Here is a 20,344-nt window from a genome sequence, read left to right on the forward strand (position 1 = left end):
TCTCTCTTATTTTTGATTAGCCTGCATAGAGATTTCACAAATTTTATTGATCTTTTCTAAGAATTAGTTTTTGGGATTTGTTGATTTTTCTCTACTGTTTTCTAGTTTATTGACTTCTGCTGTAATTTTTACTTCTTTTATTATACTTGATTTTGGCTTAAATTGTTGTTCTTTCTCTAGTTTTATGAAGTGAAAGCTTAGATGAATGATTTTATCTCTTTCCTCTTTTGTAATATATGAATTTAATGCTATGCATTTCCTTCTAAATACTGCTTTGTTGCATCCTCCAAATTCTAACAAGTTATATTTTAATTTTCATTTAGTACAAGATATCTCTTAATTTCTCTTGAGACTTCTTCTTGGAGTCAGGTGATATTTAGAAGTGGTTATTCAGTGTCCAAATATCTGGAGATTTTCCAAGTATCTGTCTATTATTGATTTGTTATTTAATTATATCGTCATCTGAGAACATTCTTTGTGTAATTTCTATTCACTAAATTCATTAAGGTGTGTTTTATGCCTGATAATATGGTCTGTCTCATTCAGTGTTCCTTAAGAGCCTGAGAAGAATGTGTATTCTGCAGTTGTTGGATGGAGTAGTCTATAAATGCCAATTTGATCAAGTTGGTTGATAGTACTGTTCTGGTCAACCATATCCTTACCGATTTTACGCCTCCTTGACCTATCAATTACTGAAAGAAGGGTGTTGAAGTCTCCGACTATAATATTGGCTTGGTCTATTTCTGCTTAAAGTTCTATCAGTCTTTTTGTAGTGCATTTTGATCTAACAACTCTGATGTTAGATTCATAAGGTCTAGGAATTGTTATGTCTTCTTGGAGAATTGACCCCTTTATGGTTATGTAATGCCCCTCTTTATCCCTGATAAATTACCCTGCTCTGAAGTCTGCTTTGTCTGAAATTTTATGGCTACTCCAGCTTTCTTTTGATCATTGTTAGCATGGTATGTCTTTCCCAGTCCTTTTACTTTTGACCTATGTGACTCGGTACTTAATGTGAGTTTCTTATGGACAACATAGTTGGGTCTTGTTTTTTATTCACTCTGACAATCTTCTGCCCCTGTCTGTTGTATTGAGACCATTCACATTTAAAACGATTCTTGGTACAGTTAGATTAGCCAGCCCTGGTGGTCTAGTGGTTAAGATTTGGTGCTCCCACTGTTGCACATGGGTCCATTTCCCAGTCAGGGAACCACACTACCCATCTCTTGGTTGTCATACTGTCGCGGCTGCATGTTGCTGTGATGCTGAAAGCTATGCCTCCAGGATTTCAAATACCAGCAAGGTCACCCATGGTGGACAGGTTTCAGTGGAGCTTCCAGACTAAGACAGACTAGGAAGAAAGACCCAGCCACCCGCTTCTGAAAAAATTGTCCATGAAAACCCTGTGAATACCAGTGGAGCATTGGCTGATACAGAGCCAGAAGGTGAGAGGGTGGCATAAAAAGACAAGGTAGGGTTCTGCTCTGTTGTGCACAGGCTCAATAGGAGTTGGAATCCACTCCACAGCACTAACAATGACAAACAGTTAGATAATATCTACCATATCTGTAACTGTTTTCTATTTGTTGCACTTGTTCTTTATTGATCTTATTTTCTTCCCTTCTTTTTCTGCCTTTTCTGATTTTAATCAAACATTTTATATGATTTCATTTTCCCTCCTTTTTTAGAATACTAAGCATACTTTTTTTCAATTTGTTAAGTGGTTGATGTAGAGTTTGCAATATGCTTTTACAGCTAATCCAAGTCCATGTTCAAATAACACTGTTTGCTTCATGTGCATCACAGGGACCTTGTAACAGAGTATTCCCAATTCCTCCCTCCCATCCCTTAAATGTTGCTGTCACTCATTTCCCTTATCCACAAGCTGTAATCACCTAATACGTGGCTACTATTATTACTTTGAACAGTTTCTTTTAGATCAACTAACAATAATAAAAAATAATAGATTTTGTTTTACCTTCATTTATTTCTTCTCTGATCTTCTTCCTTCTTTATGTAGATCCCAGTTTCTGACTTATATTATTTTCCTTCTTCTTGAAGCATTTATATTAACATTTCTTGAAGAACAGGTCTACTGGAAATGAATTTCCTCCGTTTTTGTTCGTCTGAGAAAGTTTTGATTTCTTCTTCATTTTTGAAGTATAATTCTAATCTTGATATAGAAGTCTAGATTGGTGGGTTTTTCTTTCAACACTTTAAATTTTTCACTTCGGTGCCAGCCCCATGGCTTAGCGGTTAAGTGCGCGCGCTCCACTACTGGCAGCACGGGTTCGGATCCTGGGTGCACACTGACGCACCGCATCTCCAGCCATGCTGAGGCCGTGTCCCACATACGGCAACTAGAAGGATGTGCAGCTATGACATACAACTATCCACTGGGGCTTTGGGGGAAAAAAAAAAGGAGGAGGATTGGCAATAGATGTTAGCTCAGAGCCGGTCTTCCTCAGCAAAAAGAGGAGGATTAGCATGGATGTTAGCTCAGGGCTGATCTTCCTCACACACACACAAAAAATACATTTACAATTCACTATGTTTAAATAAATAAATAAATATTTCACTTTGCTTTTTTTTTGCTTACATCATTTCTGACGAGAAGTCTGCTGAAATTCTTATCCTCGTTCCTCTATAGGCAAAGTGGTTTTTTTTCTTCCATCTTTTTCTAAGATTTTCTGTCTTTGGTTTTCTACAGTTTGAATAGGATACATGCTTAGGCGTAGTTTTTTGTTATTTTTCATCCTACTTGGTATTCTCTGAGCTCTTGGATCTGTGATTTGATGTCTGTCATTAATTTTGGAAAGTTCTCAGCCATTGTTACTTCAAATATTTCTTGAGGGCAAGGCACGGTGGCACAGCAGTTAAGTTTGCACACTCTACTTCGCTCGCCTAGGTTTGCAAATTCAGATCCTGGCGTGGACCTATGCACCACAAATATTCCTTCCCCTCTGCTCCCTCTTTCTTCCCCTCTTGATATTTATGTGTATGTTGCATCTTTTGAAGCTGTTTCACAGTTTTTGAATGTTCTGTTCTGATTTTTTTTCATCCTTTTTATCTTTTCCTTTCACTTTGTGAAGTTTCTACTGACATATCTGCAAGCTCCCTGGTTATTTTCTTGGCCCTGTCTCATCTACTAACAAGCCTCTCAAAGTATTCTTCATTTCTGTTACAGTATTTGTAATGTCCAGCATTTACTTTTGACTCTTTCTTAGAGTTTTCTTCCCTTGATTATTACCCATCTGTTTGTGCACATTGTCTTCTTTTCCCACTAGGGTTCTTCACATATTAGTCGTAGCTATTTTCAATTCTCTGTTCATTCTAAAGTCTGTGTTGTATCTGAATCTGGTTCTGACGCTGGCTTTGTCTCTTCTGTATGTGTTTTTTCTTGCCTTTTACTATGCTTTGCAACTTTTTGTTAAAAGCCAGACATGACATATTGGGTAATAGGAACCAAGGTAAAAGACTTTTACTGTGAGATTTTGTGTTAGTCTGGCCAGGAGTCAGGCTGTGTTTAATGTTTTCTGTAGCTGCAGGTGTCAGAGGTTTCAAATTCTTCAAGGGTCCTTGTTTTTGTCTCCCCTCTTGTCTCTGGGCTTCCTTAGGAACTCTTCCTTAAATAACACATGTTCCTGGCAGCTCTTGCAGCTGTAATCCACTCTTATTATACTGGAACTCTGTTAATTTGGTGATACATTGCAGGGGTGGGGAGTGTGCTATATAATCTTATGATCCAATCTCAATCTTTTACTGAGCCTGTTTCCCTAGGCTATGACCTTCACAAGTGTTTCTTGCTTCTCTCTTCCCCTTAGGTGAGACACAAGGCTAGGAGGTTCTACAGTTGGATAAATACCCTTCTCCCTAGGTGAGATAAGTCTACAGTAAAATGTTTTCCTTGGAGAGTAGCTCTTTGTGATGAAATATACTCAGGGTGTATTTCAAAATGCTTACTTTCCCGCTCCTCCTTCTAGAGCCATGGTATTTGCATGGTAATGCATGGTATTGCATGGTATTTGCATAAGTGGATCAGGTCAACTTATCCTTTGACAAAATAGTCACATTTATCAACATTTGGTGTTCAACATATGATTCTACTTTCATTGAGTCCCAGGTGAGAATGATCAAAGGGGAAAAATCATCTCTAGTCCTCTCGGCATTAAAGTATGAGTTTCTTGATAGTTCCTAGAAAATATTTGAATCACAACAGGGGAGATTTATCACCTAGTCTGAGAAAAAAAAGTCTATTCTATTATTACAAATACATGAAAGAAAAAACTATGTCAGTTCCTTTCTTGGAAATATTGATATTTAAGTAAATTATACTGTATTTTTTGGTTGCTGGGTCTGAAAAAATTACCAAGAAAATAATGTTTTGGTATTTGAGTTTAGACACATAGTTAGTTTGAGAACTTTCCTTGATAAAAGTAAATATTCTACAAAATCTATTTTTATAATTTGAGTATAATTCAACTTCAGGAGATATATTTATCTTAAAAAGTATCAATGATAGGTTCTGATATCCTTGTAGTTAAGTCTTATTTTAGGAGATAATGGCATTATTATAATTAAAGTTAACAATTAGAAAAATATTCAAATTTGAGGCGGAAAGTGAGGAAAAAGGGAAAAACAAGGGAGGGAGGGAGAAAGAGACCGCCCATGTAGATATTTTGGGAAATTGTGGATCATAGACAAAAGGTGGAGTTTTCCAAAAATGGAAGCTTTCCTCTGGAATATATGACTATACTGAGAAGGTCACCTGAACACAGGATACACCTGGAGACTAGAGTGGTCCACAGCAGACGGCCAGTACCAGGCTCCTGCTTATGACCCAGGGGAAAGTAGAAGCCGAGGACGCAGGAGGGCCCTAGGCTGAGCTAGAGAAATGGGACCGCTGGAGCGAGCACAAGGGCCAGAGGACAGAATAAACCACAGCTAAACCCAAGTTTGTTTTTGACAGATGGTTTTCCTTCTTTTTCCTGAATGTGGCCAGACAGCTTGAGGAGGTTGGTCAACTTCCTCATCTGTCCGATTCACTGTGGGAACTCAAGAGTTTGGTGCCATGCCTCATAAATGAAAAATGGGAAATCTGTGACTCTAAAAATGATTTAAGAGGCATTGTGAATCCGATGAGTCTCAATCCTAGTAATTGTGAATCAAAGAGAAGCAAAGTAATCACAGACTTCAGAAGTTGTCAAGTCAGCCAAAGACAGTGGTGACTATGACTGAAATGTTGATTAATTACCCAAGTATAGTCCATTCTCTGATAAACTTCTGAGCCCATTTTGCTGCTCGCTGCCTCAGTCTGCTTCCCTAAATATTTGACACAATTTATCAACCCTTCTACTTGGTCCACTCACTTCTGCTGCTCAAACCACTGGTCAAGAGGCAGAGAGCAATCTGACCAGGTCATCCCTGCCTAAAACTCTTCTGTGATCTCCTCCCGTTATTATAAGGGCCAGAATTCTCATGATCCTACAAGGCCCTCACAGGATCTGGCCTTAACTATCCCTGTAGTCTCATCTCACACTCACTCTCCTTTAGAGAAGCAATGCCCAATAGAATTTTCTGTGATGATGATAATGTTGAATACCTGTATTTTTGGTGTCCAATACTGCAGCCACTTGTCACACGTGACTATATAAATTTAATTAAAATTAAACAAACTTAAAAATTTAGTTCCTCAGTTGCACTAGCCACATTTCAATTGCTTATTAATCAGGCATGGCTAGTGGCTACTATACTGGACAGTGCAGGTACAGAACATTTCCATCAAGGCATAGGGTCCTTTTGGACAGTGTCTTCAGTTCCTCAAACATTCTAACATCTTTCTCGTGTGAAAGCCTTTCCAGATGTTCCTCTGTCTCCATCTGTTTGTCTAGCTATTTCTTATTCATTTAGGGGCAGTCTTAAAATGCAAACCAGGTTAGATTCTTGTGTTTTACCTCTCATTCATAGTACTTTTAATAATTGTAAATAATATTGATATATTCATTATTTTTCAGTAGATTGTTATCTTTATGATGGCTGAGATTATGTCTGCACTCCCATCTCTAGTACATTGTCTGACACTTAATGGGTGCTTATCAAAGATTTATTTAGTAAAAAATAAATGAATAAATAAATGAGTAAAGGAAAGATAACTATATGGGATTGAGAATATTTCCATTAAGGAAAGTTGGAAACATGGAACTAAAGGCTGGGCGAGGAGATGGCTGGCAGTGTGGAAGTCATTTGCCTGAGTACAAGAGTTGAGTTCCTGGGAGGGAGTGAGATCTATGAAATAGTATAGCTGGAGACACATTGATGAGATATGCACTACCTGCAGATGAGGCGAGAGAGAAATCATTGAATAAATCCGGAGAGGGGCAGCCAGTGAAACTGAAAGAGCTTCAAAATTGTCTAATGTCATGAAGTCAAGACGGGTTGTGGAAGGAACGGGTAGCCAACAATGTCACGTGTCAGGCCAGTCCAAACAGAAACAGGCTGGTCCTCATTCAATATCTTGCTGGAGAAAGTGAAAGTTTGCCAGGGTTAGACAACACAGCCAACACTGTGGAAGGAGAAGAGGGCAAAGTAGCCTGTGAGTAAGGGCTTCATCCAGCTGAAAGATCTTGGAGCCAGGCTGGTCAGCTGCGGGGAGTGGATGGGCCTCTTGGGCGGGGGATCCAGCAACTGGAGAGGCTGATAGGAGTGAATGTGCATGAGACTTTGGGAAGTGGGACACATATGTGTTACGGGTCAGTTATCCCAGGAAACAGCCTGTGAGACTCTGATATTTGTGCAAGAAGTGTTTATTATGGGGTGTTCTCAGGATTAACACCCAGGAGAGAACAAGGGAAGAAGGATTGGATAGAGTGAAAAGTTGAACTTGGTGGGAGGAGTTGTCACAGTGGTTTCAGCCAATCCCATAGGGAGCTCTGAAACTAAGAAGGCCCTTCAGAAATGTCACGAGTGGAGCCAAGGGCATCAGGTCCTCATATCCCTACATTGGACAGTTATTGGATGTGAGCCCCACTCCCACTCAGGCAGGGGGTTAACCCTGGGTGAGGCAGATCCCTTAGGTCAACATCAATTCCAAGAAAGAGAGTTCACTGTGAGCCATCAGTAGCCAATACACTCAACAGTCAGGAAAATGTGCACCTCAGTCTGAAAGTGAGTTCTGAGGGGTACACCCCAGAATCCACTCCAGGCCACTCTTCTTGCTGCTTGAATCCACAGCTTCATATAGTCCGTTTACTCCATTTGGAAACAGCTCTTCCAGGATCCTGGTTAGTCTACATTTTGGGGAAAACTATAAGTGTAGGGTTAGTGAAAAGCTGATACAACTAGTTGCAAGGCTATAACTGATACTCATCATCTCCTTCTTCTACCACTTGAGTTTTCATCACCCTCGGTGAGCACTTCTGCCTGTCAAGTGGCTGATCTGGTGGGATGATTTAGATTATTATCCCTAAAAGTTCTATTCTCTAGATCACTATACCTTTCTTAGGCTGTGGTTAATGATCTTGTCAAGTTACCACCGAGAATAGACAGGAGAGGGGCCGGCCCAGTGGCGTAGCGGTTAAGTTCATGGTCTTTGCTTCAACAGCCTGGGGATCCTGGGTGTGGACCAACACACTGCTTGTCAAGCTGTGCTGTGGTGGTTTCCCGTATAAAGTAGAGGAATATGGGCACGGATGTTAACCCAGGGCTGATCTTCCTCGGCAAAAAGAGGAGGATTGGCAATGGATGTTAGCTCAAGGCTGATCTTCCTCACAAAAACAAAAAACAAAAAACAAAAAACAGATGTTTAACAAAAAAGAAAATGGACATGAGAGTGCCAAGAGACACTCCAGCATATCAACTGAGTGTCAAACATGTCCCAGTTTTCCCTGACTCCCATTGTGTAACTTTCTTCTGATGATCAGAGTCAATTATGTCTGCCAGAATAGACTCCTTTCTTTGCCTGCCGGTTTCTTGGCACAACGGGTCAGAAGTGACCAAAAGGCACCCATAGCTTAAAGTTTAATGAGAATATTTCTGTGTTCCTGGGATGAAGTCTTCCTTCTCTGTGAACCTCTAGACCCACCAAAGCTTAGACATGGGGGGACACGAAGCACAAATTCCCCATGGGGGCCATGGAAGTGATGGTAAGGGGGAGTCGCTTCTACTCCTTGCTCTCCGGACTCATATTCTGACTATGGGAGATACAGCACCATGTTATGGTCATTAATTTAGGGTGTATACTGCACTCTGGAATACAGCACTCCATCCTTGTATGGTACTATCTCCAAGTTGGAGCCTTAGAAGCACATTCTAATGGCTCTTCCATTACTCTATCAGGGAGCAATTTTTGGGTGATACAGTATGCGACAGGACCGGTAGATCCCAAGATCATGTGTCCATTGTCTTTGCCATAAAGTGGATCTCTTAGTCTAATTAGACATATGTGGGATTCTGTTTCAGTGGTTTAAAAACTCTATAAGCTTTTGGATAGTGTACTTGCGGAAATTTGGAGAGCAAGAAAGGCAAACCCGTAACCAGAATATATGTTGATCCCATCCAGATGAACTGCTGCCCATTCCAGGGTGCAAGGACTCCAATGCAATCAACTTGCATCCAAGTGGCTGGTTGTATCTCCTCAAAAGTGGGGCCCAGCATGGTCTCTGTTTCTGGTAGATTGGATATTTGACAGCAAGAGGGCCAGATCAGACTTGCTGAGTGGGAAAAACAATACTGTTTGGTCCATGCATACTTGCTGTCTCCCCCCAACGATTACTTTGTTCATGAGCCCATTATACCAGCCTTGGGATGATCAATGACACAGGATGATGGACATCAATTGGCTGAATCATTCTGTCTACTTGTTGTTTAGTACCTTTTATCTGATGGATGCTCTATGGTGGATATTAACATGTGATACAAACACCTTCATACTTTGTGCCTACTTCCATAGTTGCATCTACATGCCTCTTATCCAGATCTCTGTGTCCCCAATTTTCCAATATTTCTCCTTCCAGGCCCCTAACCAAAAAGCTAAGTCATTCATCTGCCCATGAGATTGCGTATATTCTTATCTTGAGCCAATCTTTGTCCACACAAAGTGGATGAGCAATTGTACTGCCCAAATCTCTGACTATTGAGAGGATTTCCTCTCACTGCCATCTTTCGGGGTCACCCTTGAGACCCACTCACTTGCAAGGATGACCTACATATGAGCCATGTTCAGTATTTTTTCTCCTCAGTCAGCTGGAGATAAAGGACTTCTTATGCAGCCACGGGCACGAGCTGGTAGATAACATGAGATTTGGGGCCATCTGTTCATGCAGCATACTTGTGCCCTCTGGCTCTGCTTATGCGTGATGCTGGATAGGCAATTTATATCTTAGAACTATTAATTCTGGACCCTCTGACCTTATGACATAGTGTGGCTGGTATAACCCAGCTCACGATGGCCAGTTTTGGCTGCATGGTCCTTTGGTATCCATGGTCAGTGTGCTTCATCTCTACCAGGGCCGTGTGTTACACCAAGAGCTGTTTTTTTTTTTTTCAAGTTTATAATTTTCTGCTTCAGATAGCATGGCCTTCGTCAAGAACCACAGAGGTCCATATTGTGATTCTCCCATTGGAGGGTGGGATTCTCCTATTGGCATCCTTTCCCTCCACAGATATCTCTAATACCATAGGGTCTGCGGGGTCCCATGGCCCAAGAGGAAGGAAAACTGGAACCATATCCTGGACCTGATCCGCAGACTGTTCCTGCTCTACGCCCCTCTCACAGCTTTTTGTGTCATCCAGTATATGGCTTGGAGCAGTATTGTCCAGTGTGGAACATGTTGTCTCCAGTACCTAAAGAGGCCTATCAGTTGTAGAAGATGAAAGATGCAGTAAATTGCCCTTCACATGGATTGGAATGTCCTCTCATGCTCCAGACCACTAGACACCTAAAAACTTCACTGGTGTGTCAAGCTTCTGAATCTTAGTGGAGTTTAGTTTATCTTCCACACTTTGAAGCACATGTTTTACCATGGATTCCACATATTTGTGATGTCTTGCACATTTAGTTTGATTAACACGATGTTACTAATGTAGTGGATGGATGCAATGTTCTATGGGATGGCTAGACAGCCCAGGTCCCTTTGAAATCTATTATGACAGAGGTTAGTAGAGTTAACATAACCCTGTGGCAAGGTGTAAGTGGACACTCTTGTCCATTCCCTTTGAATGTAAACTGCTTCTGGGACTCTTTCATTACGGCAATGGAAAAGAATGTATTACTGGATCAGTGTCCACATACAGTGAACTTGAAGCCATGTTAATTTGTTCTAGCAAGGATACTATATCTGACAAAGCAGCTAAAATTGGGGCCACTCTTTGGTTTAGTTTGAGGAAGACCATTGTCATTATCCATGACTTGTCTGTTTTTTATAGGGGTAGGGGCCAGGTTGGTGAATTAAATGAGTATATGAGGGGACCCCAAATCCTTTAAGTCTTTATAGGTAGCAACATTTTCTGCCATTTATCCTCAGTATGAAATATTGCTTTTATTCACTATTTGGATCTAAGGAGACTGTTGAAGATGTTTCTACTTGAACTTCTCCACTAAAATAGCTCTTATCTCACAGGCCAAAGAACCAATTGGGGATTCTTCCAATTACCAATTATGTCTATTTTAATTATATGTTCAGAAGTGAAGGAAATGACTAGGAGGAACCACTATAAGCCACATCTACTGGATGGAATATAAGCCCAACCTGTATCAGGACTTAATTTTTTTAATAAAGACTTTATACACCCCTACTTTTAAAGAGGCCATTATGATACTTTCTATAATTATCAGTAACAACTTGACCCTATAGTTCTCAAAAACTATAGTTTTAGTGTAAAGGTACCTGAGAATATGGGTGTAGGCCATTTTGTAGAATCATTATTGTTGTATATTTGTCATGGTTTTTCAGTCTTTACATCTGGTGATGCACACTATTTTAACCAACGGATTCCAAGTCTTAAAGATTCTAAGTCAGGGCAGCTACCCTTACTCTCTTGATTATTTATCCTTTAGTTTCTTATCATTTTATAGATGGAGCAATATCCTTATTTTGCATATTTGTATAGATGGAGCAATTAACCATTTCCATAGCTTCTGCCTCTCCAACTTTGATGCTTCTTAAACTGTATCTGCCTCATTTCTGATGGTTAAATACCACCTGACCGCTATAATTTTGAGATCCTTTCATACACATTTCTGTCAGGGAGCCCAGTCCCAAAATAGCATCTCCTGCCGCCAGCTCTGGCCTAGAGAGGACAGCCACCATTGAGCTTTTTAAAGTGGTGCCCTGGTGCCCTTTCACCAGCTTATCAGTAATTGCTTTTATAAATGGAGTGTCTTTCAGGCTCTTGCTCAGAATATATTTGGCTGTTGGTTTTTATGACCTTATATGGTATATCTGCCCTAGCAGTCTCCTTTCTCCGAGGCTTTTGACCCCTTCTTCTACTGTCTGCCCCAGCAGTCCTGCTATTTCTAACTTTAATTGTGGTCTTTCACTTTCTCCATGTTTCCAAGAGCCATCCTGGGAGGATGTCAACACTGTCTCTCCAAATCCTTGCCAAGGTGTTAGGTCCTGTATCATGAGGAGGTGTTTCCATATCCATGTCAATAACCTCTGTTATCCAACTTCATTTCCAGCCCTGCTTGATCCAGCATTCTCAGAATTCACCCCATATGTACCTCCTCGGTGCCTACTGGGGTATGTTGGCTAGGTTCTATGGCTCCTTCAGGGGATAGTCCCTGTTCCCTCTTAGCAGGCCCAGCACAACCCTGGCTCAGTTATATTGTGACTTAACCCTAGTTGTTATTGGTCTGGTGGCCAACAAGGGAAGCTAATTAACATCTTGTGGGAGATACTGCATCTTTCTTCAAGTGAGAGGTAGCCCTCATTTAATACAAAGGAGTGGGCCACTTTGGCTGGCTCAGAGTTCAAGGTCCTCTGGGAGTCAATCTTTCTGACCCAGATGTTCTCATCCTGTGTCTCAGGCTCCAAGTCTTCTCAATTCAGGCTCTGAACTTGGTGCAGGAGACTTGCTGAAGCTGAGAATTCAACCACCTACGGCTTTCTATTACTCTTATAATAAAGTTCTGGGTCTGAATATCACTTTTTTTCTATTCTCTAGCTGCAGGAGATGAGACTCTTCATATATGCTGCCAATGAGGACCTTTAACTTTTACATCAAGACTTTAATTGATAATTAATCACCCTCAGTCATTCAATGTCTTTACCCAATGCATCAATCGCACCCAGTGGAAGCCATCCAATTTCATAGTTTTATAGTTATACTTCTCTCATATCTCTCAAGTGCCTGGGATACTGCACCCATCAGGTAGTCCTATCCATTGGTACCCCATCCCAGCTCAATGCCAGTAACAGTTTTAACAATTGTATTGTCTCTGAGTGACAGGGACTATACGTACTCTACCCACCACTGACGGCTTTCCACCGCCATCTCGCCAGCAGGTGATTCAGCTTCATAATCCCATTTCTGAGTCTGCTTCCTTGGACCACTCATGATAGCAACCGTTGTGGTTCAGGTTCCCAGGGAAACAGATTCTGAAACTCTATGATTAGCATGCAGGAAGTTTACTGTGGTGTGCTTTGGAGAACACCTGTGAAAGAGCAAGGCAGGATGGATTGGGTTGGGAGAAAATTTTAACTGCCACACAGTTGCAACAGAGAACACCGCCAACTGCGCAGGGATCTCTAAGGTGAAGATGCCCCCTCTTTATACAGGTTTACACTATGAACAGATTGGATCTTTGTACTCTCACTGCACTGATCAGTCATTGAATGAGAGCTTCCTCTAGGCAGAGAATACACAGTGAGAGTCTTTCTTGGTCTAAGGACACAGCTGTGGTCTGTGAGCAGGCAAGCTCCTGGGTTAGGGGTAATAGGTGCCTCAGTTCTGAAGGGGAATCTCAGGGACACTTGACAACATCCACCAGAGTATAGATTCCATTTTCAAAAACAGGGAGTACTGCATTCAAGATCTCTGAAGTAGAGTCTATTGAAAAATGTAAGATTAAGTTGGTGATTTGAGGAAAACATGTAGGAACTTGGGGTCTTGAAGGAATGGAGATGGTGTTAGAATTCCTCAGGACTCAATGAGACCAGTGACTTCATGACTCAGTGATTCTGTAATTCTCTTAGGCTTGTCGTTATCTTGAAGGAGGATCATTATCTCTAAACTATACTCACTGCATATATTGTAGTCCTGTCACAGAGAAGAGAGAAAATATATAACTTAAACATTGTGTGGATGAAGTATGTTCCAATGTAGACTAGAATAATGCGCTATTTTCAACACTAATTCCATACAACTTGTCTACCTATCAAGGACCACATGCCAACTCCTGAGTCAGGCCTTGTGGCGAAGGTAACGCTAGGCACTGTGGTAAAGAGAAAGGAAGTTTACCCCTTGGCGTAGACAACCAAGCCCCAACACTGAGGCTGGGATCAGTCCTCAAAGCCACAAGTTTGAAAGGGTGAAATAGAGGTAGATGAGAGCACCATTTGAGGTATTTTAATAAGAAATATGATTAATATTATCACCAGCTTTCTTAGCTTTTATTTGGAAATATTTATAGATTCACAGAAGATTGCAAAAACAGTAGATAGAGCCTCATGTACCACTAACCACCTTCCCTCAATGGTGACATCTTATATAATTGTAGTAAAATATCAAAACTAGGAAATTGACGTTGGTACAATATTGTTAACTAGACCTTATTCTGTTTTCACCATTTTTTGCAGATACGTCCGTGTGTGGGTGTACATTTGTGTATGTGGTTCACATCCATTCTCTTCCCTCATCCCTATCCCCTGATAACCACTAATCCATTCTCCATCTCCATAATTTTGTCATTTCTAGAAAGTTGTATAAGTGGAACCACACTGCATGTGACCTTTTGGAATTATCTCTTTTCACTGACCATAATTCCCTCAAGATCCATCCAAGTTGTTGCATGTATCAATAGTTAACTCCTTTTTATTGCTTGGTAGTATTCCATAGGTATGAATGTACCAGATTTCTTTAACCATTCACCTGGAGAAGGACTTTTGGGTTATTTCCAGTTTTTTGCTGTTATTAATAAAGCTGCCGTAAACACTTGTACATAGGTTTTTCTACGAACATGTGTTTCTATTTCTCTGGGAATAATACTCAAGATTATTATTTCTGGGTTATACGGTGAGCGCATGTTTAGTTTCCAAGAAAATGCTAAACTATTTTCCAAAGTGGCTGTAATATGTTACATTCCCACCAGCAATATATGAGACATCCATTTTCTCTGCATCCTTGCCAGCATTTGGTATTATCCCTATTTTTATTTTAGCTGTGCTAATATGTATGTGGTTATATCTCATTGTGGTTTTAATGTCCGTTTCCCTAATGGATAATGATGTTGATAAATTGACAGGTATGACTTAAGGAAATTGGTTAGTTAATATTTCTGATTTTCCTGCATACATCTTTTCACTATAATGATACTCTTGTTTCACAAAAAGAGTTCTTCAACTATTCAATAAACACTGCCTGCTTATATTGTTTACTGCCTTGTTGTACTTTATAATGTTAGAGACAACTAGACCCTTAAAAAATACTGGTGGAATTCTTAATTTTGTATAGTAGGAAACTGAGGACTAGAAATATTAAGTAACTTGTTCAAGATGGCACCATCAAAGCTGGAACCAGAACCCCAATGAGCAGTCTCTTTTCTGACACAATTATATCTTGATGTTTGCTCTCCCCAGCAAAACCGGACGTGTGTGTGTGCACATGTGTATGTGTTTCTTTTTACCTCCTTCTGCATCAAGCATATTCCTCTGGACATGACAAGTGCTCAGAATACAGTCATTTGTTTACTAACAGACTGAGAGTTACAGATGTCTCTCCTCCAGCTCCACTTTTCAGACCTGTTTCTGGCCATATGTCTACCTTTCCAATACCCAGCTCTTGCTTGATTTTCACTCCAGTTAAATTTTGTGCCTAATGATGAGTGTGTGTGTGTGCATGAGTGTGGTTGATGCATGCTTTTAGGTTTATTACTTTCTCTAGCACTTAACCAGGCGATAACAAGACATTACATATTACTCTTTAAGTGATGAAGCATTACAAGGTCTATCTAACTGGATCCCTTGGGGCATGTAAAGTTGAAGGAGTGAGGGTGGGGTGACCAGGGATGAAAACAGGTAGATACGAAATTCAGTCATTAGGGAGGTGAGTGGAGGTTTGAACTGAGAATTTTTGAAGAAGGAGAGAAGTAGAGAGAAGCGGACCCAGAGGCAAGAGGTTGCCTTTAGAAATGGGTACTCCCATGAGGGAATGACCTGGAAAGAATTTAACTGCTTGGTAGCTTTTTGCTTGAGCTAAAATCAAGTCATATATACATTGTTTCAATGCCTTCCTTTATATTTTTTTAATTTGCTTTGGTTCCTCCCATTATTTTGATAAAGTCTGATATACCCACCTAATGGTCTATGGAGGAGGAGAAAGGACATCAGAGTCAGGGCCGGGTGAAAACCTCCCTGCCTTTGCTACCCCTTCAGGACAGTGGTGCTCAAGCATCATAAACCACAATGCTGAGGGTCTGTAATCTCTGAGTTCCCTGGACCTTGAGGGAAGTGTGCAGTTGGCTACACCAGAGAGAATATGAAGATGTCCAGAGGGGAGCAGGAAGCAGGTGAGAGAGTACATGAGACAGCATGCTCTTCCTGCTTTCCCTTCCAAACATACTGGAGGGAGACAACCATGCGGATGGGGAGAAATCTGACTCATATTACTTAGGAAGGAATTATGGAATATCAGCTGAATGTGACAGTAAGTAAAACTAAAATCAGGAAGAAAATGGAGAAAAATGAGGTTCCAATGGATTATAAGTCTCCAAATTGTCAAAGAGTTGTAAGCATTGTGATAACCATAGTCAATGAGAAGAGGTGTGAATTTGTGATTCTTGGAAATCTTACAGTTTGTGGGTATTCAGAATCTGGGAGTCACCATGAAAATGAATCCTGAATGGAGTGGATTTGAGAAGACTGAAATATGGAGAGGTCGGGGTGTTGGATGGATCATCCATGGGGATGTTGAAGGTGTTTTCCATGAGAGCAGCCCTTGGGGTGGAGAGGACGAGTGCGAGCTAAGTCTTGGGTAAATGAGAGTGAGTGATCAGGAGGTTGGTAGAAATCCTAGAAGAAAGGAGAAAGTGATGTAAGCCAAAAAGTAGAAGAATTTTACAAGTTGGAGGGAGAATAATAGTCTGGGATCTGCACTTGAGGAATCAAGGAAAATACTGGCAAATACAATGGAACTACCTCTGCTCCTGAGGAACAGAGAAAACGAGGACGGACAATGGTCCACACTGGTCATGTGAATGGTGCCCCAGAGGACAGTAATAGTCCCTCCCCCTGCTGAAGGGGTAGATGCAACGGTGCATGCAGGACATGCAGCACAGGCCAGGGGCGCATGCTGCGCTCAGTGAATGTGACTGCCACGATAAAATGCTGAGGGTATTGAAAGGGCATACAGTTGTCTCCATTTTGCAGATAAGGAAATTCAAGCTCAGGAAGGTTAAGTGACCTCCTCAATTCTGTAGGGCTAATTCGTGCCACAATAAAGAGTCAAGTCCCTGTATTCTTCTATGAAGTTTCCCACTTGCCTGCAGGCGTTGTGGCACGATGGATAGAAGCAGGTGTTTTATCCAGAGCTGGCCTGTGTGGGGTTGGGTCGCTCATTTCAGATTTGGGGTGGAAAATAGGAAAACAGGCAAGAATCTACCAGGAAACAGTCCCAGGGGCTGGAGTCCAGTCAGAGTGTTCTAGGAAGAAGTGCTGGTTTAAATCTGAGCGCTGAGGTCTTTCTGGGTTCATAAAATATCACTTTAACAAAAATATAGTTAATAAATGCTAAATCTAGTAAAAGAGTTTTCCAGTTTATTAAAATTTTTACTGCTCATAAAATAATCTAATCTTAGAAATTATTATCCAAATCTGTTTTCCACTTATGATGTTTTTAGCTTTGTAGGTAGGTAAAAGTTAACATTTCTTTTGAAGTCAATTCAATTTGTCATACTCTTTAAAATAGAGATTGATCATAAACAGAGGAGGATCTCACTCACACAGCTGGGAGGATGGCACAAAGACTTTGATGCTTTAATCCAGCCAGTATAAACTCTCAGAAGAATAAAGCTAATAAATAGCCATCTCAAATGGAGACTCTGCATATCACATAAAATCAAAATGGAAGAACTCACAAGAAGTTACTCATCGCAAAGAAGGAAATTGGAAGAGAACAGAATGTGGAGAAATTATTCGCAAACATTGCCAATTAAGCATTCTACGTTTGACTAATATGGAAGACGATCAGTCTCAGAAGAATGCAAAGGAGCCACGAACTCTGGTTTTGAATCAGGAGAAAAGCAATGAAAGGAAATAACTCAGAGAAAGAATAGCTAAGAATATTAATTGCTTGGAAGAAGTGTGTCCAAGGCTGGCATGACCCACCAGAAGAGAACAGAATGACGTCCCTTCTTCTAGGTCCGAAGACAAATACACTCACAAACACCAAATTCCTCACAAAATAAATGACAATAGTCATTTATTTATCAGATTATCAAAAATCAGATTAAAATAAGTATTTGGCTGAATTTGAGCCAAAATCTGATATCCAGTTTCAGCCAAATACTTTCAGTGAAATCTCTTGAGAGCCAAAAGTAGTTTGAAGCCAGAAAGGCTATATTTTTTCAAATTACTATGACTATGTATAAATAGGGTGACCATAAAATTTATCATCCAAACTAGGGCACTTTTAAGTGAAAGGAGATGCTGTTGATAATAATGCCAGTACAACAGGCACAAACTCAGATGGTCCTGGACAAGTCAGGACAGATGGTCCCCTTACACACGAACATTCTTGTGTAAGAGATTACGGTGGTACTCAGGAAAATGGTGGTAAAAATATACAGGTGGATGTGGTGATAACTTAAGTCAAAACTCTAGGATTATAGTTCACTGGTTAGTCAAGATTGCATCTTGATGGGTGCTGAAGATATGCCCAACTAATTTATTTCAAAATTTTCTAGAAGTTAAAAAAATTTAAATAACTATAACTTGAGTGTACAGAATCTTGAAATCACAAAAGTGCCACTTGCTTACTCCTTGGAGTAGAAATTAACTAGTACTTTGTTCTTAGCTCTTAATGAAGGTATATGTGGACGCAAACTTCTGTGGACTATGTGTTGGTGGCTTCTTCATTTTTGTCATCGTGGAGAGAGCAACAAAGACCTCTTCAGCCCTCAGGCCAATCTTTCATAGAAACAATCTTCAAAAGAAAAATTCTCTTTTCTTTTAAACTTTAGTTAGAGCAAAACATTTTGGTTAGAGGGATCAATTAGCAAATTAAATTCAAATATATTTGTCTTTTTGAGAGTTTAGATCATGATGATGATGACAATGACAACAATGATAAGGAAAGGCTCTTGATATCCCTCCCACACCACCTACCCATCCTCCACAACACACACACACATCCCCCATCTCAGGATGGGGACCACCAGCCACCCGCTTACTCCTCAGCCCCAAACAGGCATCATAACTGTTATCTGCTCGTCACAAATCCCACACCTCATCTGTCAGCAGGTCTCCAGGTTCTACTTGCAAAGCACATCTCGAATGTGTTCACTTTGCTCCACTCTTCGTGCACCACACAGTCTGAGCCACTTTAATTTCCCAACTGGACTTCCTACTTCTGCTCTCCTGGCTGCCCTTTCCTGACTCAGGGCCTTGTTCTAGTGCTTTCCTCAGCTCGTAACACTGTGCTAGGCTCTTTGTAGGCTAGTCCCTCTTATCCTTCAAGTCTCTGCTCACGGGACCCCTTCTTGGGACTTCCATGACTACCTATCTTCCCACAGTCCACTCCATATTAAATCTGGCAAGTTATTTTCTAGAGCAATTATCATAATCCAACCATTCTTGTGTGTTTATTTATTCATGCCTCTCTCCTCCAGCTGCGTTGTAAGCATCTGGAACAGAGGTCCACAAACATTTCTGTAAAGAGGCAGATAGTAAATATTTTAGGCTTTGTGGGACATATAGTCTCTGTCGCATCTGCTTTCCCATTTTAGCGTGAAGGAAGCTACAGATAATATACAAATGGGTGTGCCTGTGCACCAATAAAACTTTATTCACAAAAGCAGGCTTTTGGCTGTGCTTAGCTCATGGGCCATCGTTCACCAAACCCCTCCAGGGCCATTACCCTGACGCATCCTTCCCTCCTGTATCCTCAGCCTTGCTCAAAGTAGGGGCTGCACAGATTCCCAGCCTTTTATCCTTACCAAAGACTGGAAGGTGGATATTGTTATTTTCATTTTATAGATGAGCAAAGTAAGGCTCAGTGAGGTTTACTAATTCATCCAAACTCACATCGCTATTGTGTTAGTTTCCTAGGGCTGCCATCACAAAGTAGCACAAACTGCCTAAAACAACAGAAGCGTATTCTCTCATAGTTGCTGAGGCTAGAAGTCTGAAATCAAGGTGTTAGCAGGGCCATGTTTCCTCTGAAGTCTCTAGAGGAGAATCCTCTTGCCTCTTCCAGCATCGGGTGGCTCCTGGCTGTCCTTGGGGCATATCATTCCATTCTCTGCACCTGTTTGCACACGGCCTTCCTCTTTCTGTGTCTCTCTGTGTCTTCATACAGCCTTCTTCCCTGTAAGCCTGTGTCTCTCCTCTTATCAGGTCACTAGTCACTGGGTTTAGGACCCATCCTAATACAATAAGATCTCAATTTAACTAATTTCATCTGTAAAGACCCTTTTCCAAATAAGGTCATATTCTGAGTGGATATGAATTTGGGGGACAGTATTGAACCCACTACACCTATCGAATGTGGAGCAAGGCTTTGAACCTGAGCCTATTTCAGTGATTTTCCACTTTGAAGTTATAATCTCAGCTACTAAGTGAAATTAACAGTTAACAGTGGTGTCCAACTTTAGAGTTATTTTGAGAAATGATGATTTGAGAGAGTCAGTGGGAAGGAAAGCTAAGAAACTTACCTTAGAGGAGCTTTGTCTAAGTCATCATTTCTGACTAGTACCCTGAACACGATGTTAGTGTTGACCTTCAGGGCGTCTGGTACGTACCTTATGAATAGAGATTTAAGACATTTTTCCACAGATATCGTTGGTTGAGCAAGGAAAATCACACTAAAAGTTTCATGGTCTCTCTAGCTAACATCTTTGGATATCAGGCTTCTAAGCCAGGATTTTTCCCAAAGCGTGTTTTCCCCAGTAGGGACAATACAGTTCTGTTAC

This window comes from Ceratotherium simum, chromosome 13 (assembly GCF_057802395.1).
Source record: "Ceratotherium simum simum isolate JZ-2026a chromosome 13, ASM5780239v1, whole genome shotgun sequence".
In the NCBI taxonomy this organism is placed as follows: domain Eukaryota; kingdom Metazoa; phylum Chordata; class Mammalia; order Perissodactyla; family Rhinocerotidae; genus Ceratotherium; species Ceratotherium simum.